Consider the following 23,429-nt stretch of genomic DNA (forward strand, 5'->3'; position numbering starts at 1 on the left):
GGTCACCAAAAAAAACTTTGTTAATTTCATTAACAGACTATCACTGTTCCACATCAGAAGAACAAAATATGTGGGGGTTTTTTGGTGGATAAAATTTTAATTTTTGTTTTTTAGTTTACTTACATCCTATTTTCACCCCCCATTATTACTGATAATAATGAATTATGTATCAATTATGCTCAACCAATTGAAATCTTTCATTAAAAACTGATACTGCTGTCATAGAACAGTCTTTCTTAATTCAATATCAATTAACTTTAGGGGGAGAAAAATCAAGCACTCCACTGGATTTACTACTAAACATCTCACTGTTTCTTTCAAATTATCTCAAGAAAGTTACTACATACAAAAAGCAAAAAGCAAAAGCATGCAACTTATTCTGACATCAGGCCTTTCCCACTCTACCTTTTTATTGTACAAGTTAATTATCATTTAATCTCAAAAACTCTGAATTTGGAGACAAGTTAAACCACACATTAATGTTAGGCTTTTATAAATGGAATAATAATGTAATTTAACGTCTAGTATATTTATATTTACATATAACAGTTACATATCCAGTGAAGTACATCATTCTTTTTTAAAGATGTGATTATGCTTAAGTTTATAAAACTGAATGGACTATAATGCTTCCATTTCAATGAATGCTGCCATATATTCAAAAGTATGGTTCAAATCATTTTGAATACCAGAATATCTGCTATCAAAGTGACAAAAAGTAAAATACACCCAGTAAAATGAACTGAACTTTCCTAGGTAATTTTCTCATCCTCTTTGTAAACCAACCTAATTTGTTAATTTGTGGCCAGTCGTCTGTTACAATTTTCTTAGAAAAGAACTGAACATGCTTAGAGGCTGTCATCAAAGTGAGGTGCACAGATACAGCTAACTCGTTTAAAGAACAGAACAAATCAAAGAGATGCAACTACAAATTAAACACTATTCAATGATTCAAAGAAGTCCATTTCTCCTCCCCAGAGCAAGCTTAAGGATCAGATAAACAGCAGAAAAGCTGCTTGTCAATGTTAAAATTGAATTTACTTACCTTGGCCCTCTGAGGGCAGTATTACCTAACACACAGACAGAAATTTCAGAAAACAATCTTTACCTACCATTCTAATAAAAATACATTTTAATAAAACAACATGAAATGGGTGTATCTGTTCATTATACATAAACATTTCTTTCCTTATCATTATCCATACTTATCTAAGCACAAGAATGCTTGTTTTCAAATGTTTCCAATAAGTTTGAGAGGAAAGATTTTCTTTTAAAACCAAGGCATCGTGAAGGAAAAAGACTTGAAGTCTCATATCATGGATGTCATTCAAAATGTAATAAAATGAAACCTTATATAAATGATTCTGTACTGTTTAAATAGTCTATTAAGTTTCTATTATATCTCCATAGAATAACTTATTTTTTAAAAATTGCAGGAAATAAGAGCATACAAATCTTTCAGTGAAGATAAAGTATTCATAGAGATTAACACTCAGCCCCAAATTATGGTTTTTCTGGTTTCTTCTTATAAGAAGCCAACAGCTAAACAGGCTCATTTGTTATAAACTACTCACTTATTAATAAAATATAATACAAATGACAAACTGGCAGTGTAGGGTCCCTCTTAATTTCCATACTGGCTCTGAAACTATAAAAAATCTTTACATAGCATAAAGATAATCAATTTACTTTCTAGAATCTAATGCAATGTGCATTCAGTACTTTATTCCTTTTCCTCAGAAAGTATCTATTTCACACAAAGTAGGAAAAAAGTTTTCTGGCATACACTTGTCAAAAGATTTTTTAGGATGTACAAAACAGCGAAAAACACCCTATATAGTCCAGTGGTCTGACAGACTTCTAAGAATACAGAAAGTTGCTAACCTTCATGTAGAGTCTTACGTGTAGTGACTATCCAGTCTAAACTGCACACCACCACCACCTCCACACCTGCCACCCCGCAAATAAACCCAGCCTAAAAAACAGAGCTGTCTTATAGTGGGTGACCTACTGAAAGAAGATTAAAAATTATTACATGCAGGTAAATAGCAAAATTTTCTTTTACACAGTAAGATCTCCTGACACGTAGTTTCTCCTTTGTAGAAATCTGCTTGTATTTAGAATTTCTATTTACTTTTAAGAAAAGTCCTTGCTTCTATAACTTAAGGTGTATTTCTCCACTCAGAAACTATGTCATTACCTGGCATAACTTGGGATAAATGAGGTTTTAAAAATACATACCACTGGAATTAGGCAGTTTTATTCCTTTTAATTACACTATACCATGGAGATTTTTAGGGTCAAAGAAAACACTTTTAAATAAATTCCAAGTCCTATTTTACTAAGACAGAAAGTACAAAGAGCTATCTTAACAGAGTCAGTTGAACATAATGCAAATGCAAAGACAGGAAAGAAGGTCATTTCATAAAATTCTTTTCCATAATAAATATATACTTAAGTTTAAATATCTCTTCAGAAAGATGCCAGGAAACAACAGCTGCTGTTCTACGTGCTTTCACTTAAAAACATAAAATTATGAACTTTAATGCTGTGTTCCAGTCTCAAAGCAGGTAAGTGACTTGCCTAGCCAAAAAAATACATGAACTTCATGATTTATGCCTTTCTGCCTTTGTATCTTAATCATCTTCTGTTCTAAAAAGTGATACCAAGTTTACCAACATCTTTAATCAGATTTTCTTAAAACTAAAATAAAACACATTAAAAACTTTAAGCCAAAACATTTAGCAAGATGCCTTGAAGAATGTCAGACAGTGAAATATTCTTCTGTTTTCAACATACTGGCCAATATTTTTTAAATTACTATTCATGCAGGATTCTTCTGAGGCACAATTCAAATACATGTATATAACATTAAAAGCTAGAAGTTCTTAAAGTTTAATTATACCGAAAATACATCAAGTACAGTTTCCTCATAGGTGAAAATGTCCTCATTGTTAAACACTTTCATCCTAATCTGTAATACAACATTTCATAGGCTATGGGATATTTCCACTTTTTTGGTACTGTAAGTTGTCTTTGGTAGGCATAGCTTTAAAAAAAAAGAAATTAGAGTATCTGAATACTGGCATTCATTACCATGTGCTATTAAACATTAAGATATCCTTGCATGAAGCTAGCTAATATTGCTTAAATTGTGTGTGCATGTGTGTTTTTTTTTTTTAATATAACCAACCAATTTATTCTTCAAAACCAAAAGAGAAGTCTTTTCTCACTATACCCAGTCCTATTAACCACTCATAGAAACTGGATCAGACAGCTCTTCCAGGTGCAACATCCCATGACTTTCATCCAAAATTATTGAGTAATATTTACTAAAGGGAGAATGCCTGATAAAAAAAATCTTTTTGAAGTAAAATCTTAAAGAACCACCTACATCTGAGTAGGAATTAACCATCCTGTACTGAATTAATTGATTCCCTCAGGTCAATCAAAGCCATTTCCTCTTTACTCCTCTAAAAAAACACTTCTGCTTATCCCAGCACTCTCATCACCATGAGCGTGATCAGTTTCTTTGTCTGCCAAATAAAGAGTTGGAACAATCAAATAATGCTTTAAAATTCCCTGAGGAGATAAGACATTCTTTTTAGTGCTCCTCGTTCACTACAATCATTATGCTTATTAACTGTAATGAGTTCAAAAAACTTATTTTAAAAATAATTATAACCCAAATACAGCTTAATTACTGGCCACAACAGAGGAAAATGTGGCTCCAAGATAAAGAGATTAATATTGAACTAAGAGAATGAATACAATTTTCAGCAATCTTGTGCTGAATTTTTAAGTAGAAAATTATTTTATAGGATACAATATAAAATCGTAATTGCTGAATAATCATTGATCCCATACCCCTGAGTCACATCCAACAATTTTCTTTGTATTCTCTTTAATGGATTTCCCTTCAGATTTATGAAATAATCACAAATTGCTAAATAAGCGTAAGGTTCTAAGAAAACAACCTTCTATCTCTTAAATGGCCTCTAGAACTCTATGCTCTTTGCAAGAGAGTATCATATAAGCACTCCAATTACAACAGTTACAGGCCTTTAGACTTAAACATCACAACCAACAAAAATATTACTAATAGCTACTACTGCATATGTTCCAGACATTCCAAATATATTATCTCATTTAGTCCTTGCAAGATCTTGAATATCAGCGACTGTTTCCTTCTTTTAACACATGAAGAAACACACTTAAACGGGCTAAAGGGACTTTCATAAAGTCACTTATCTAAGTTAAGTGATATTTAAATGTGATGTGTATAACTTCAAACATACTCTGCCCTGAATATTTCAATCACTGTAAGAATGTGTATTTGCCTGCACTAAGATTCTGCAAACGGCTCTGAAGTAATATGATCAACAAAGCACAGAACTGCGAGTCTGTCTCTATACAAGCTTGCTTTTGCTCAGCCTCTCACTAACATCCTATCCTGGCCGCTGTCAAACCACACTCTTAGTTTAACACCTCCACCTGGAAAATGGCATATCGCTTCCTCCCAACTTAGCAGGGATATCAGGACTGACTATGGAAATTATAAACATATGTACATAATTCCACATACAGAAATATGGACATATTCGTGGCCTTCCAAATAAACGAAAAAACTAGATATAGCAGACAAAGGAAAGGTCCAATGTAGCTGGATGGTCCTGTTGAACGAATACGGATTAGAGTCATTTGAAAAATTGACAGTGAGACAAAGGTTTTCTAAATAGATCTGACCCCTATTCCTTTATGAAGAATAAAAAAAGTAACAGATAATCTCCCTCTAGTCCTTTCAGAAAGACATCACTCTGGACACAAAGCTCTGTTGGTATGTCTGCCTTTCAACCACACTTAAGGCTTTTTTGCTCAATAATTATGCAACAAAACCCTAAATATTTTAGGAAAGCATGAGTTCACCAAAAGTCAAAATAAAAACTCTTTAATTCCCCAATTTTGGTAATATAAATCCAAATAGGAAAAAAAAAAAAGTCAGGGCTTCTCTTTTCATTTTCTAATAATTTCATTCATGTTGTGATGGTTTTTGATGTTTTACAAAAATTTGAGGTGTCCTACAACATAAGTACCTTTGAGAAATTTTACCTAACATCATTATTCCTTCTCAATTATTTAAGGTCCAAGTAATAAAAAAACAGAGATTTAAATAAACATATTTACTGCATCCTAAATTTAAGTACTACCACAGCATTTAAAAAATGACAAATATATCAAATCTCTAATATCTAATGACAAGAATGAATCAGAAGGAAATATATAGCCAATTTATTACTCCATAATGAAAATGTAGGACTGTCATTTACAGAATCAAAGACAACCAAGAGAAAAAGAGTGTTAACCTAGAAGGCCGGGTTCTCATACAACTTTGTTTCACAACTAATAACATCGAAGTTCAGACTATGATGGAATTGCTTAGTAAATCTGATACTCTCTCTCTCACCCCTAGTGGCTGGCTATAAAATCAATTCAGTTTCAAGTAACAGTTCACATACTGAGACTAGTGTTAAACTGTTAACGTGTGCATTAAGAACATGGTGATTCACCTGACTTATTTCCTAATCAAAATCTTCTATTATCAGGTAGCAGTTCACACCTAATATTAACCAAATAGACTGGCTACCATCTATAAGGAGAAATAATAAATTTGGTATTGCCATTTTAAAGAGAAACTGTTTTCTAAAACTAGATGTGAATAAGAGAAGGAAGAGGAAGTACTAAGCCCCTAAACTAATTAGCAAACTAAGGGGAAGGGGCATGCAGGGAAACAATGATAATTAGTATGTACCCTTGGTTAACCAAATCCACACATACATTCATTCTGTATACGCACAAACATCAGCAGCATCATAAACCGTCTCAAGTTCCAGCCATTATTCAGTTCGACATCTGCACATGTTTATGCGTCTCTCCAAACAACCTCTTGAACACCCTGCTGGAGCTGTCATTTTTTTCTTCTCCCTATCTGGCAGATGGCAAGTCAACAATCGGCATCAACAGCAGCCGAATATCTCCCCCTCCATTCTACCCCCCCTAAACAGACACAATAATAACTTCTTTGTGCTTCCCTACAATGCAGCTGCTTAAACCATTTCGCTACAAGGCTGCTTTGCCTTAATAAAAAAAAAAAATCCCTTCTGTCAAGTCTAAAAAGCAGCATAATGTTAAGCAAGCTAAAGCCACAGCACAGCTGCAAACGGGCAGACACATTGACAGCTCCTCCCTTAACAAAGCCCTGTGAATTGAAGGGGGTTCATCTGAGGCTCACACAGTAATTAGTATAAAAAAGTCCGACAGCCTCTATTATGCTAAAGGAAAAAAAAAACTGGACAGAACTGGGCTGCTGTTTTGCGTCAAGAGTTCTGCTGCAGAGTAGATAAATCATGTTGGGTTTTTTCCTCTCTTTTTAAAGACAGTAATAAGGAGGATGAGAGAAGCTAATTTGAAAACTTGGACACAGTAATTGTACCATATGGTGAGCATTTATCCTTTCTGAAATGCACGCTAACAGTCACTTACATGCACACTGCTTTGTTTTACAGTTGTTATTCTCTCTACCAGATTCATAAAATGGATTTGAATATCTGATACTCAAGAGAAGTTGTGTGTAATTAGCAACAGAACTGCCTGGGTTTAATTTATTGGCCTTACACTGCAATCTAGCAAATGCAAAACAAAATTAAACAATGTGTCCACTTTGTAAAATGTTTTTTCTTTAACTCAATAAAAAATAATGAATACAGGTTCAATGGAGTGTTACTAAGTTAAGATACAGTATATATTGAAAATGGTCCAAAAGAATAAGCCGTGGCTATTGTAAAGATTTCTACCGACACATTTCAAGATACCAAATCACCAAAAGACCTTCCATTATGATCATCTGGTTCAAGTCTGTATTTCAATGAAGCAGATATAACTCTCCTCTCTATATATTAGCAGACCTAGACTTAGCAGAATTTTCTTGTATGTATCCTAAAAATTTGCAGGAAAATCTGTCAGTTATTAAATAATTATTAAGTACTGTGTGCCAAGCACCATGATAGGTACAGGGGGATGGATATAATATCAAAAAGTTCTCATATTTCTAAAATAAAATCTGAACATAAATTGACCTAATATTTTTGTCTAGTTCAAAATTCTATAAAACTCCACCTAGTATTAAAAAAAAAGTCTTCAATAACATTAGTACATTGCTTATAAATCCAAGATGCATCAGTGACATTTTTATGACAAAAAAAATTGTGTTGAAAAAAATTGTTAAGATTCGTTTTTCTCTAAATTCGTTTCAATGCCAGCTGTGTGCCTCTTTAGATAAAAATGTAGTGTTTATCGTCTATGAACTACATTCTAAACACTGAAATACTCAACTAGAACTCATAAGAATCGTTGAAATTTCAAGTGAAGTGAAATCATAGGTCTGAATTTCCACAAGTTACATGTATCCACAAGTACTGTTTTGATCAATATTTGAGGACATGAAAAAGTAATAATATATTTTAAGGAACTATTAGCTCAAATACAACTCAAGAGTCTCTACTCAAGCTTGAAGTAATGTGTCTTTAATTATAGTTAACTGTGTATATGTCAATGGAAATAATATCCCAACACTGTGACCCCCGCCAAGGCAGGCAGGCATAATTACATTCAGAATGAACAGCCCATTCAACAAGTTCCACCAATGATTTTCTGTAATAAATCTTTGCCTCGGAAGATATAAACTTAAAAGATAAAACCTTCATCACTCACTACTGGTACTGTAGTTTCCCTTTATGCTACTAGTATTGGGTCATAAGAACAATTTACCTTAAAATAAAAATGTCATTTTTGTAGGCTGCTTTACAGTTTACTAAACATTTCCAAATACTAAAATGGGTCCTAAAAGCTCATTATGCTAGATTAGAATTTACTTTGACGTACAGTACAGAATTACATAATAATTATCCCAGTTATTTAAATGAGCAAAAGCTCTAAGTATATGATAATATTGTTTGGAAAATAGGTTCAAAGATGTGACCATCAAATGACTGATCTCTTCATCGTGTAACAATACAAAGCCACTCTGTGGAGAAACAGCAACTTGATTCTGCTTAGAAAAGTCAAGGTGAGGAAGGAAATTTTTCTAAGTTGAAAGCTCCATTTAGCTATAATACTTGGAATGTTAGATGTGAATAAGGTCTGAAAACTTCATAATTATGGGCTTGACTTCATGAAAACTGTCACTATAGCATTTCATCAGTTTCTCTGAGCTAAATCTACCAACAACTTCTATACTATCTAAAACCATTTGGTAGTATGTCAATAATAATACGAAAAAATCTAACTGTCCACGGGGATAAATTAAGACTATTTTACAAGCCTCTTCTAATAAGAGTATTTGTTGAGAGTACAAATAGTAGTTTAAGAAGAATGCCTTGTTTGTGTAATCAGAATTCTGAAGATTTTACCCAAGGAGGGATGGCAAAGGGGAGAAAGAAATTCAGACTGAACTAAGCTGTTAAGAAAATATTCACAAATTAGAATTATACAGCCAAGTGATACTACAATGTCCAATAAATATTCTCATTTGATATATCTACAACATATCTTTTTTTAAGAGTTCATATATGCCACAGAAGTAAAAAGTTGTTTCTTGTTGAACGTGAATAACTGAAGTCATCGTAACAGGTTTAACAGGTACCACATACAATTTATAAGGTACAGAGTACTCTTAAATACTTGCAAATATCTCGTCAAAGTCTGTGACACACCACTAAGAAAATAATGCAGTATCTACTGATGCCCTAACGATGGCAAACTTGATCCAAGACATGAAGATTCAAGAAGACTAACATATTCATACAGACTTCTTCAAGAGGAAATAAAAACAATGCATCAGTTTACAACAAATTTCCCATTTCTGTAATAAAAGCACATCAAGCAATAAAAATGCCTATCACAGGATTTCAAGTCAAGAGGGCCTAGAAGTTAAAAGACAATGATTACTAAATGTTATTATGATTGTGTATAAAACAAGGCAAGAAAAGAGGTTATTTGTAGAACAGTGTTCAAAAGCAGGCCTCAACCAAAGACATACCCCTGATATTTTGTCTCTACCTTAGAATGCTCTTTTAGGGCTCTTTCAATTGCAAGGAACAGAAACCCACTGAAGCTAATATAAGCAAAGGGTTCTCACTTACTGTGAGAACACAAAAATCTCATCCAAGGAAAAGAGTTATATCGGTAGAACTTAAGTAAATTAGATCTGGGAAATGGCAAACATCACTTCCCCTTTGTCTTGTTCAGGGACTGTGGATGCTCTGGTCTCTCTTCTTTCTCCCTCCCATTCCTCCTACCACCCCACTGCATCTCTCCCAGTATGTCTCCAGCATTTTCATATTCTCTCTACCTACTACCTCCTCACCTTGCTTATACGTTTGCTTCCCTCATAAGTTAATGGCAATTCCAACCCCAACACAATGTTATGGCTTTACCTCTCCATCACCTTGAAGGAACTCTTGGGTCACACGTCCACTCGCCAGCTTCACTGGGGCTGGGGTATTTATCCCAAATAATAGGAGGTGAGGGGAGAGAAATTTTCCTTAGAAAGGCGTACAGAGAAAGCAATAAATCATTGGTGTCTCTAGTACACTTAGCCACACTAGTCGTGTGTGTGCGTGCGTGCTTCAAGAAACATTATTTCTAGTTTACTAGATTAGTTTTAGCAATTGGAAAAATTACTAATTAAAAGCTTTCTGGAATAAGCCACTTAATATGTTAAAAACAATTAACTTACCCAAAACTGCTTTGTTTTGTATGTAATAGCTATATAGAACTATTAAGGCATCCAGGCAGAACTCACTTGAGTCTGTCATCTGCTGTTAGTACATAAAACACAGTCTTGTTTTTATACTAGTGAATAGTTTTTACATCATATATTTGAGAATAACACTAATCATGTGGCAAAAAGTACATGTAACTTCGAAATAATGATAAATTTAGTTTGTACTCCGATCTTTAGGATACTACCATTGTACATTAGGAATCTAAATGCTTCCCCAAAAGTCTTATCCAGTAGTTTTAAAATTGTTGATCAAGATTTTTAATTTTCAAAGACTAGGTAGTACCAAAAATACCAGGGTAATGGCAGACTCCACCTGACAAACAGACAGAGTTCCAAAGGTTATTTAATTTGTCAGAGATTTAAAACTTAGTTTATCACAGAAATAATTTTACCACTATAAGTGGTAGTTAATTTCTACATAAGTCATTAGTTGAAAAAGCATTATCTGATATTAATCATAAGACTTGATATTTTTACAATACATCAGTTTGTTTTCACTCCTGTTATTTCATGTGATCCTCCCCTCAACTTGTGAGACAGACACGTCAGTATTAATATTCCCATCAGCATTTCTGTCCCTGTACATGGCACACAAAGAACTAGGAGATGTTTCGCTCTAGAGTTTCAAAAATGTAAGTGCCGGATGGGAGAAGAGAAATTAGATACTGCACTTCCTATCATTAGATGGCCATATAGTAAAGATACTATCAAAGAAATTTGAGTGAAAGGTTGTGCCAAATCGTTCCTTAGGTCACTTATTTTTAACATAAGATTTCAGGATATTACTTTATGGATTAGAAAACCGACACTTAGAGCTATTAAGAGACATGGACCAGCTCTTTTGACTTCAAGTCCAGTGCAGTTCTTGCTAACTTGTAGATCACAGAGCATACACTCTACATCATACATACAAAATATCTTGGAAACTCAAGTCATCTTTAATAGCATTTCAATTTTTATAATGCATTATGATGAATCCAGGACACTCAATATACAACATGCATGATCTTCGACATGCATGGGACGAAGTGTAGGATGAAAGATGAGAGCTAAATTCTTTTCATGCTGGACACTATATACAGGAAGAAAGAGGACCTCTCCCTCCAATCAAAGGTCACCCTTGCTTCCACAACAATGCCCAAGGTGTAGGTCAGATAGTCTCTTACCACTTGAATAAAGGCAATTTCATCTGCAGCTGAGCTGCTAGGAACAGTGGCTAAGAAAATCTTACAGCCATTGCCACCATATGCAAGACCTAGGACATGGGTATTCATAAATCCAAGACAGCTTATATTCTCTGTGTTATCATTTACACAGGAGATGGAAAATTGGAACCATCAGGTCAGTCATGTAATATATTATAAAATCATATGTATTATTATCTCTTCATTTTTAAAGTCCTAAAAAGCTACCTAAGTCACAAATATTTTACCCATCTGCATTTTTTTATTGGCTGATGGAATCCAGTTTCGAGGCACAAAAGGTTAAATGGTATCAACTTAATGAGAAAAGTAAATGTAAATGTTAATAAAATGAATTCATAAATGTTTTCCTTTTTAAACATTCTATGCAATATTTTACATGTTTAAAACATAAGGTAAATATCAGCTATATTGAGGCTTTATAAAAGTATGATATACTGTGTTTTATACATGCTTAAAACATAGCCATAATTAAATTCTTTTCATGTGCCTAAAGAATGACTCATTCCAGAAATAATCCAAGTAATGCACCTGAATTGCAGCACACAGACACACAGGTTTGCAACTCTGTTCATTTAAACATGACACCTTTCTCCAAAAATGTTTTGACAAGATATTCATTAACTAAACCTGAAATAAGCAAAAAACACATTTGTGAACTGCATATGGAACGAGGCAAAATTCCTGTACTTAAAACCAATAGAGTTTAAAATCCTATCCAACTCTTAAATTTGATTTTCTTATTTCACAATGTTCCCTACTCCTCCAGCTCCCAGGACTCCTATGTGTGTAGACTATAACTCCCTGCTCTCTCTGTTTTTCGTATCAGTCCCTTAACACATCATTCCAAATTTTTCTCACTATCCTTTATTCACTTCTCCTCTCTGAGTTAGTTCCACAGTGACTCCTCCTCCAACTGGAGACAGACTCAATTTCTCACTCCCAATTTCACTATGTTTTCTTGACTCCCACTTTCAATTTCTAACAAAGAGAATTAAATTTTGAGTAAATTATTCATACTAACAAGTACTGAGTGTATCAGAGAGCTGCTTAAAGCAATGAACCACAGGATCTTACTGGCTTAACACAACCAAAATTATATTTGAGGCTCATGTAAAGTCAAACAACTGTTCCTTATCTTTGGATGGCTCTCCTCCAGGCAGTGATTCAAGGACACAGACTCCTTCCTTCCAGAGGCTTGACCACCTCCTTGGTCTCAGGATTGCCATTAGAAGAGACAAGAGAAAAAGAACTGAACACAAAAGATGTTTATAAGCCATGTCTAGAAGTCACAAAACTTAATCCTGCTCATATTTCAGTGGCTAGAACTTAGACTTATGGCCACACTTAATATCAAGACAGCTGGGAAACAGAGTCTAGATGTGGGGGCTAGAGGTGAGAAGGATATTCAAATGAGTTCAGTGAACAAGTAGCCAATCTCTGTTATATTGAACATCTAATGTATACTCTAAACAAATTCTTAACTATCTTCTATTACAAGGGACATAAGAAATGAAAGCAAATATACAACTAAAAATGGTTATTAAAGTGGTAAATTTTATGTGTATTTTACCACAATTAAAAAATATTTAAAAAGAAAAAAAGAAACTAAATCAGTCTTTGCTACTAAGGAGCTTAATATCTTTTCAGTAAGATATACAGACACAAAAGACAGTCAAAAAGCATATTTCAATATAAAAAGTATCACGTCAAATATAAGCAAATGTCAAACACAGGTACAGTTTTCATGTGTTTTAGCATACGTATCACACACAGAGTTACATGATTTTTATCCTAAATAGGGTCTCAACCTGACAGTCTGGCTGGTCTGGTCTAAAGGATGTGAGGATAAAAAAGCATACTTGGTAATCTCAGAATACTGCCTTAATTCAAGAGTTTAACCAGTTAAAGAGGTACTCTCCTCAAATATGAGTACCTTTCAAAATTAATAAAAATAATAGACATTAAGGGTTAATGCAACGTGGGGCAAATCAAAATGTAATCATCACTTGTCTTTTTTTTTTTTTAAACATCTTCCTAGCTCACAATATATCTCTCAGAAAAAAATTAGCAAGTAAATCTTTTGGAGTATGTGCTGCAACACATTCCATTGGCAAACTGGGCTACAAATATAAATAAGTAGTATTCTTATAATTCTAGTATTTTCTTACTATTTTTTATATCATGGAGAGAAAAGGGAATTAATAACCCAGGAAACTTTATTATTCCAGTGTGATCCTATCTGTTTGATACTTTCTCTAACAAGGTATCAGTATATTCATAGAGCGCTAGACGGTCAGTACTACAGGGCAGCAGCTATCAGTGTGGTATAAGGTAGCACTTTTGGTTGCTCCTGGACAAGGAACATCAAGAGGTGGGATTACAGTACAGATAACTTTTTTCTAAAAGATTTTAAACACTTAGGAATTATGATATGCTTCAGGTTTTATACCAGATTTGAATTTCTTCATCTTAACATAATAAAACCTCTAGAAGGGCCCAGCATAAAACATTCCAAATAATTTCCAAACACATTTTAGAAATGAATACATTTTAATTTTACAGTCACTAAAATTTACATAGCTTAAAAGGTCATGGCAAGTGTTATGTTATTCTCATGAACAAAATGTTTAAGAGTAATTCATACATTTTGACACATCTACTAAATTCATGTCCCAAGTACTAAGACTTCTGGCTTAAGATTTTATTGTTTTATTATGCTTACATTTGAACTTGTTACCATAAAAGAGAAACATGCTATAATACAAAACTTTAAGAGATCTATAACTGAAATAGAAATTACCTCAATTGACTTCATAATATACAATCATAAGTCCATCAAAGCAGTTCCAACTAATTTTTTACATTTCTAAGCCATATTCTCTGTTCATGCTTTTGAGTTTAGGGATATGAATAAAAATGCTAAGGAGAAAACAATATAGCTGTCAAAATTTGTTTTATAAAAGATGTTCCTCAATCACTAAAATTCATCTTTTCCAGTGACCACCACACCCTGACCCCCGGCCAAAGCCTTTTAAATAAAGTCAGAGGGCTGTTATATAACACAGAGAGAGCCAACAAATTCTTTCAAACTAAAAAGAAGAAAAATTCCAAACTGGAGAACCGTGAATGAGAATGCCCTGCCCTGTCCCCACTGGAAGAGGAAAATTTCTTCCAAAATGCAGAAAAATAAAGACTAAACCAACTCAGAAAAAGAAATATCATAACAAATCACACCTCAAATATTATTATTAGATATAAGTAATACAAAAACAAGTATCAGAAGTATCTTGTCTAGGAAGTAATTAATGTTACTCAAGAAATTCATGAAATAAATCTGGGCACTTGTTTTAAAAATTATCAAAGGCACATTTCATTTAAAATACTCAAAGTGAAACTGTTGATATGTAAATGTTGTCTTTTCTTTCTTATATATCAGTTTACAAGTAATAATAAGGCCTGAAAGACAATTTACAAGAATGACTTGATGCTGCTATACTCAAAATAAACAAACCATAAATATTTGACCTAGCTCTTAGCAGGTCCCTTATCAATAAGAGTATTACAAAGCAGCCAAAGCCTCAATCCTAATATAAGAAAAATAAAGTTGGCTGGCATAGGAGAGTGTTTTAAAGTGCTTTTTGAATACCCTAGTCTCACACTCAAATCAGGAGCATCTGTCCACCAACTGTCAAGATAATGTCTAGCCTAGTAGTTTTTCTGAGTTCATCATTATTCATAAATTACTGTCACTATTCAAAAAAAAAAAGAGCAAATAAATAAATAAAAAGTCACACTTCCAAAACTAATTTTTTCTATATGACATAGTAGAGGTAAATACTATCACTCTGAACCCAGCTGATTGCCCCTCCACCTCCAGATCTAAGAATGCAAATTAAATTTTCTCTTGCATTGATAATTCATTAGATTTTATTAATACTTCTCACTTTCAATTGTTACTAATTCAAGGATCTGATCCCTATACTCAAAGCCTCTACCTCACCATTAATTTCATAACCAGATATAGAATAAAAGCACGATGCGGTGATGACTAAGGAAATTTCTAAGGAAAACGGCACAACAAAAGAGTATTTTCATTGGCTCCTTTTCATATGACACTAGAAAATTCAAGTTAAATCAAGTTGTCTCCCTCAGGAAACTTCATTTAAAGTTGACCCCTATGAAATGTACATCCTTTTTCTCCACATCATATACAACAAATTACATTTCATAACAAACATATAGATAATCCTCAAATTATTCAGAAATATTTTCCTGGGCAACAAAACAAGTCTCAACAAATTTAAGAGGATAAGACTTATATCAAGCACTTTACCCAACTACAATAGTATGAAACTAGAAGTCAATTACAGGAAGAAAAATGGGAAAAACACAAACACATGAAAACTCAACAACATGCTACTAAAAAATCAATAGGTCAATAAAGGAACCAAAGCAGAAATCAGAAAATACCCTGAGACAAATGAAAACGAAAACACACTTATCAAAATCTATGGGACACAGCAAAAGTAGTTCTAAGAGGGAAGTTTACAGTGACAAAGGCCTGCCTGAAAGAAAAAGAAAAATCTCAAATAAACAACCTAATCTACCATTCTAAAGGAATTAGAAAAAGAAAAACACACAAAGCCCAAAGTGAGCAAAAGGAAGAAAATAATAAAGATCAGAGCTAAAATAAATAAAATAGAGTCCAAAGAAACAATAGAAAAGATCAATGAAATCAAGAGCTGTTTTTTTGAAAAGATACACAAAATTGATAACCCTTTAGCCAGGCTCATTAAGAAAAAGAGAGAAAAATCAAATAAACGAAGTAAGAAATGAAAGAGAAGTTACAACCAATATCACAGAAATACAATCAATCATAAGAGAATACCATAAACAGTTATATACCAATAAATTATACAACATGGAGAAAAATGGATAAATTCCTAGAAACATATACTCTCCCAAGACTGAATCAGGAAGAAAAAGATAATCTAAACAGATACATTACTAGAACTGAAATTAAATCAGTAATCAAAAAACTCCCAACAAACAAAAAAGTCCAGGACCAGATGGCTTCTACAGGGGAAATCTACCAAATATATAAAGAATTGGTATCTATCCTTCTCAAACTATTCTAAAAAATTTAAGAGGAGAGAACATTATCAAATTCATTCTATGAGGCCACTGTTACCCTAATACCAAAACCAAACAAAGACACTACCAAAAAGAATTACAGGCCAATATCCCTAATATAGATGCAAAAATCCTCAACAAAATTTTAGCAAATGTATATATAAAAAGGATGATACATCTATAAAAAGGACATACACCATGATCAAGTGGGATTTATTCCAGGGATGCAAGGATGGTTCAATGTCCACAAATCAATCAATGCGATACACCACATTAACAAATTGAAGGATACAAACTACATGATCATCTCAGTAGATGCAGAATAATCACTTCACAAAATTCAACACCCATTCATAAAAACACTCAACAAATTGGTATAGAGGGAACATATCTTAACAAACAAAAGCCATTTATGACAAACCCACAGCTAATATCAAACTCAATGGGGAAAATTGAAAGCTTTACCTCTAAAATCAGAAACAAGCCAAGAATGCCCACTGTCACCATTTCTATTTAACACAGCATGGGAAGTCCTAGCCACAGCAATCAGACAAGAAAAAGAAATACAAGGTATCAAAATTGGAAATGACAAATTTTGCAGACTGCATGATACTATAATAGAAAACCCTAAAGTCTCCATCAAAAAACTATTACAACTAATAATGAATTCAGTAAAGTTGCAGGATACAAAATCAATTAACAGAAATCTGTTTCTTTTTTATACTAATAATAAACTATCAGAAAGAAAAAAATGAAAACAATCCCTGTTATAATCACATCAAAAAGAATAAAACACCTAGGCATAAGCTTAACCAAGGAAGTAAAAGATCTATACTCTGAAAACTGTATGACACTGATAAAGGAAACTGAAAATGACATGAATAAATGAAAATATAATTATGTGTTTATGGACTGGAAGAATTAATATTGTTAAAATGTCCATTCCACCCCAAAGCAACCTACAAATTTAATACAATCCCTATCAAAATACCCATGACATTTTTCACAGAATTAGAACAAATATACCCCAAATTTGTATGGAAACACAAAAGACCCTGAACTGCCATAGAAATCTTGAGAAAAAAGAACAAAGCTAGAGGTATCACACTCCCTGACTTTACACTTAACTACAAAGCTACAATAATCAAAATAACGTTCTATTGGTACAAAAACAGATAACATCAATCAGTGGAACAGAAAAGAGAACCCAGAAATAAACCTCCCACACATATGGTCAATTCATCTACGACAAAGGAGTTAAAAATAACAATGGGGAAAAGATAGCCTTCAACAAGTGATGCTGGGAGAACTGGACAACTACATGTAAAAGAATAAAATCAGAATATTTTCTCACACCATGTACAAAAGTAAGCTCAAAATGGATTAAATACCTAAATGTAAGGTTGTAAACCATAAAACCCCTAGAAGAAAACAGGCAGTATACTCTTTGACGTATGTTTTAGCAATATTTTTTGGATCTGTCTCCTCAGGCAAGGGAAACAAAATCAAAATAAATAAACGGGACCTATTTAAATTTAAAAGCTTTTGCACAGTGAGGGAAATCATCAACAAAAGAAACAAAAATGCAACCTGCTGAATGAGAGAAGGTATTTGCAAATGCTACGTCTGATAAGGAGTTAATATCCAAAACATATAAAGAACGCACACAACTCAATATCAAAAACAAAACAAACACCACACACAACCAAATAATCCAACTTAAAAATGGGCAGAAGACCTGAATAGACATTTTTCCCAAGACATACAGATGGCCAACCAGCACATGAAAAGATGCTCAACATCACTGATCATCAGGGAAATGCAAATCAAAACCACAATGAGATATCACCTCACAGCAGTCAGAATGGCTATAGTCAAAAAGACAACACATAATAAACATTGGAAAAGATGTGGAGAAGAGGGAACCCTAGTACACTATTGGTAGTGATGTAAATTGGTACAGCCACTATGGAAAACAGTATGGAGGTGCCTCAAAAAATTAAAAATAGAACTATCATATCCAACAATCCACTCCTGGGTATACATCCAAAGAAAATGAGAACACTAATTCAAAAAGATATGTGCACCCCAATGTTCACAGTAGCATTATTTATAGCAACAAGATACGAAAGCAAGTGTCCATCAACAAATGAATGGAAAAAGAAGATGTGGGGTGTGTCTGCACATGCATGTGTGTGTATGCACAATGGAATACTACTCAGTCATACAAAGAGTATGAAATGTTGCCATTTGCCACAAAATGGATGGGCCTAGAGAGTATTATGGTTAGTGAAATAATTCAGACAGAGAAAGACAGATACTGTATGTTTTCATTTATATGTGGAAATTACAAAATAAAACAAAGGAATGATGTAACAAAACAGAAACAGACTCAGATACCATAAATAAACCTGTGGTTACCTGTGCGGATAGGGGGAAGAGCAAGATAGGAGAAGGGGATTAGGAGGTAAACAGACTAATAGGTATAAAGTAAGTAAGATACAAGGATATAATATACAACACAGGGAATACAGCCAATATTTTATAATAACTTAAAACGGAGTATAATCTATAAAATTATCAAATCACTATGTTGTACACCTGAAATTAATATAACATTGTAAATCAAATGTACTTCAATTAAAAGAAAATATTTTTCTGAGCCATTGGTTTAATACTCTGTGAGACTGGTGGGGAAGACAGGGCCCTTGTCCCTGAGGTCTTGAAAGGAAAAAGTCCACTGCCAGAAAACAACTGAAACATACGAGGCAGGACAAAAATTCAGACAGGGAAAAAACAAACACTAAGAATTCAGAGAAAGGTAAGACTACTATTTTCTACTTTACACAGTAATAGAATCAGTTAGTTATCTCTCTATTTTCAGTTGTATAAATCTGCACACATTAGGAACTATTAAGTGAAAAAATTAGTAGTCAAGAACAAAAACTGAGAATCAATAATGAAGTTTAGTTTCCAAAGACATAATTTTTTTTCAAATACAAAAATGAAAAATTTTCCACATTACTGTACCTTAAAGTTACTTATATTTTTGACAAAATTATGTATTAAATATTTCCAAGCTGAAGTACATTTTTTCTTATTGCATTCCATCATAATTTAAGAGAATGAGTCTCAAAATTTAGTGTAAATATGAATTACCAGAGGCACTTACTGTAAATGTACCTATCTTACAAGATTCCAAACCTACATATTCTAATTCTAGTTTCCGGAAAACTACATTTTTAATAAGCATTCCAAGGGATCCTAATACAGGGAGACTACGGCCTATCCTTTAAGAAATACTAAGTCACTGCTAAATTTTTACTGGGAGAAGATATTTGGTCTTTTCAAGTCTGTCTTGATTACTCTGTTGCTGGGCATTGTGACAGATCTTAAGTTTGATGAATTTGCAATTCCAACTGGGGGATGACCTACTCCCTAATATGTAAGCAAAATCCAATTCATTTATTTGTGAAAGGTATACAAAAAAGAATAAAGACTGGTTCTATATGTGTCAGAGGATGCTTAAGTAAATTCTAATGGTAACATCTGGAAAAACTCCCTGAAGACTCGGGGTTTTTTAATCTACTAAAAATAGTGAGGTTAGTATTATTTGACCTACCTACTATATGTAAAAATATTTTACACATATAAAGTGAAGTCAACTAATGCAGATAAAAACCTAAAACTATAGCAAATATTTAATATAGTCTTTTAGTAATAATCTAAGTTCAGTTTCTGTGACAACTTACAACAGTAATTTCTCGAAATTACAGAAAACAATTTTCCTGAAAAACTTTATAGTTGCTCAGTTTACTAACCAATATTCTCCTTCTCAACCGTAGAGAAAGTTCTTTATCTATGGGCAAGTCCTCAGTCCCACAGCCATAAAAGAGTTGTCAAAACAACATTTAAGAAAAAAAAAAATACCAAAGACGTAAGATTTCAAATGGGTCAAAATGCTCAAATTAAAAGTCCAAGTTATCTTCTTTTATGGTTCTCATAGTCCTCAAAAGCCAAAGTATCCTCATGAAAAGCAAGTAATTTGGTGATAAGGATAGAGAGCAAAGAGGAATTCATTTTACCCAAACACCTGGCATCCTTCAACAAATCTACCCATATAAAATCAAAGCAAGGCAGATAAGGTTCTGCCAATCCTATCCTGGTTAGGCAGTTGCACAGGTGGCCCGGCCAAGGCTCCCTGCCTGAGCTGAGGGGAGAAATGTCAGAGCCGTGGTAAAACTTGCCTCCTGTGGTGGGCCCAGTCAGTCTTCAAACAGATTCCTTCCACACCCCCAGGTCATGACAGAAAATGAGCAATTCACACAGTATAAATGTTTTTGTTTAATGTGAACGCATTAACATTCAAAAGGAGCCCAACCTAGATAATATACACTGAGGCTGAATACACACTTCTGGTCAAAATCAGGACAAGGGAGCTCAACTTGACATCTGTTAAAGGAATAAAAATAAATGACAGACAACAGACATTTAATCCTAGGGTCAGCCTTCATAAATCAGCCTATAATACCAAAGCTTTATTATTATAAGGATTCTTGCCCTTAACTGCAATTTATAGGTTGAAACATGCAAAGCTGAAACTCTATTCTCCTTGAAACAATGCCTTAGCGGTATTTAGAACTCATGAAACCAAGTTTCATATCCTCTTAGTCAACAGAAAAGGAAACTCCACCCTCATATTTCAGAGTATTTCTAGTAAAGAAAAAAAGTAAAGCCAAGAAAATGAGGCATCATAAATATTTTAGAAATATTTACTCAAAAATTTAATGGATCTGACCCTGACCTGAGTTAAAATAATAATAATAATAATAATAATAATAATAATAATTGTTATTGTTGTTGTTGTTGTTGTTGTTGTTGTTGTTGTTGTTGTTATTATTATTATTATTATTATTATACTGATTTGATAGTTACCCATAGGGGAATGTTGATATTTTTAAAGAACAGACCTAACTGTATGAGGGCTTATATTTTTTATAATTATTATAATACTGATTTGATAGTTACCCATAGGGGAATGTTGATATTTTTAAAGAACAGACCTAACTGTATGAGGGCCATAGTACAAGTAAAATATTGTAATCCTATGACATTAACAGCTTAACGGAAATCATATACAAATTGGGTACTCAAACTACCCATTCCCTAAACAACTTACTGTCTACATTAACAGGACTTTTCTATTCCTGGAGACCTTGGCCTAGTCAAATGGTCTGACTGTTATTACAGCCACTTGCTGAAACACCCGTTACCTATTCAATGGAAAGTATCAACAGAGTTTGCTAAGATTTTTTGAGTCCCTTACTGCTGTATCATGGTCCTCATACAATCCTAATCAAAGACACAAACGCACACACATACCCTCCTTGTACTGACTTGCCTTAAACCAAACTTTGGCCCTCAGTACATATTAACCTTGCCTTCTTCCCTCTAAGACACTGCCACAGCTCAGTCCATGTGGCATTCTCACTGTAGCAAGCAATCAACTCAGCTTTGTCTTATCAACACATTGTGAGGGAGATATTTGGAAAGCCAGAATTTGACACTATGCTAATTATAAATTTTAATAATTATCAGGAAAAACTTTAAAGAATTCTTAGGAACTTTCAGCTTGCTAATGCATCATATTAGCAATTATATATTTGGATTATAAAGCTTCTTATTTTACCTAAAACTTTGTGAAACAGGGCTAGACAGGCAATCACAGTGCTCTTTTAGAAAAACTTCTGATCATACACTGTCTATTCTTCAAGGTTTCAAAGGATAACCAGTTGAAAGAAAACTTTAAAACACTAAAATCTTAAAGCTTTCTAAGATGAATGAGTTTAAAGTATATGCTCTTAAAATTACAAACCCATTTACATTTACAGTCTGTAGACTTTAAGGCAGGAGTCAAACGCTAGACTTCCCCAGAGAGGAAGGGAATTATTAGGGAACAAAGCATCTAAGGGAAATCCAGTTTTCCTTTAGAGTCACAAGGTAGTCCAATATTTAGGCATCAGCTAGGTTCAAGAACCATGAAAAATCAAAAATGGAAGGCCAATGAATTCAAAGAAGCCAAGATAAGAAAATGTTTCAAGAAGGACTAGTTGTTAATTATGCTGAATGAATAATATTAAGAAATGGGAGAAAGATAAAAGAATAAAAAATGTTCAATGGATCTGGGAAGCATGGATGCCAGCAATTTTGACAAGAGCTTTTTCAATGTAATAGTAAGAAATGCAAGCACACTAGAGTGGTTTAGAAAGGTAACCATGAGGTGATGAAGTGAAAGCTGGCAGTGTAGATAAACAGATTCAAGAAATTTTATTACCAGGGGAAGCAGAAATCAAGGCAATAACTGGAAGGGAGCAAGATGCAAAGGGAGGCTTTTCTTCTTAATGTGGAAGTTACCTATGCATGTGTACTTGCTGGTGTGAATGACAAAATTTAAGAGCGAGAGTCGGGTGACACAAGAGAGGGAATAACTAACATTGAGATGTCTTTGAGAAGACAAAAAGTGATGGAATCCAAAATATAGGTGAAAGGAAGAGCATACTGAGCTTAAACATTGAAATATGGCTGGAACATAAATTGGTATAACCTTCCCAGATAAAAATCTAGTGCTTCATAGATTATAAGGAGCCATGAAAATAATCATACCCTTGACTCATTAATCTCATTTGTAAAATTCTATGTAAAAATAAGTCCAGAATCTATCTTAACTATCTAATGATTAAGGAGAACTGTTAGGTAAATTATAGGATAAAACACTTATGACAAGTCCTTATGACATGGGAAAATGTTTACAGTGTTAAGAGAAAAGAGTAGGATTCAAAATTCCAAATGCTGGATTTTAAATATATATCAGTATGTGCACAGACAGAAAAATGAAGGAAACAAAATATTCACAACATATCTCTAGATGGAAAAATTAAAGAGCATAATTTTCTTCTGTATATAAATTTTTAATTTTCCCCCAATGGAAATAGATAATTTTAAATACCAGAATAAAATAATTAATTCTCACCTTGCTTGTATTTTTAGTGTCTCCCTCTCCACTTACCCCTTCCTAAGAACATTAAATATTTATGTTTCAAAAACATCTTTGGATATTTTTTATAACATAAAAATTTATATGTTAAGTATCTGGGACATCAAAAGCATCACTACAAACCAAAATGAAAGCAAAAAATGCAATGACCTGCTGTAGCTATAAATTATGTTGTACCAGCTCATTCATGTCTCCT

General features: G+C 33.4%; 1 protein-coding gene across 13 annotated transcripts in view; it reads right to left on the reverse strand.

Annotated features, from left to right (window-relative positions):
• AKT3 (AKT serine/threonine kinase 3) overlaps positions 1 to 23,429 on the reverse strand; it is a 209,477-nt gene that overhangs the window by 114,568 nt on the left and 71,480 nt on the right. The window contains exon 1 of one of the 13 annotated variants that reach the window (XM_031690074.2): positions 9,492 to 9,510. The exons of the other annotated variants lie outside the window; for them this stretch is intronic. The gene's annotated coding sequence lies outside the window, so the exon portion shown is untranslated. Of the gene's footprint in view, positions 1 to 9,491; positions 9,511 to 23,429 lie in introns of those variants that run through there. 13 annotated transcript variants of the gene reach the window in all.

The sequence above is a fragment of the Vicugna pacos genome, chromosome 23 (genome assembly GCF_048564905.1).
Source record: "Vicugna pacos chromosome 23, VicPac4, whole genome shotgun sequence".
NCBI classification, from domain to species: domain Eukaryota; kingdom Metazoa; phylum Chordata; class Mammalia; order Artiodactyla; family Camelidae; genus Vicugna; species Vicugna pacos.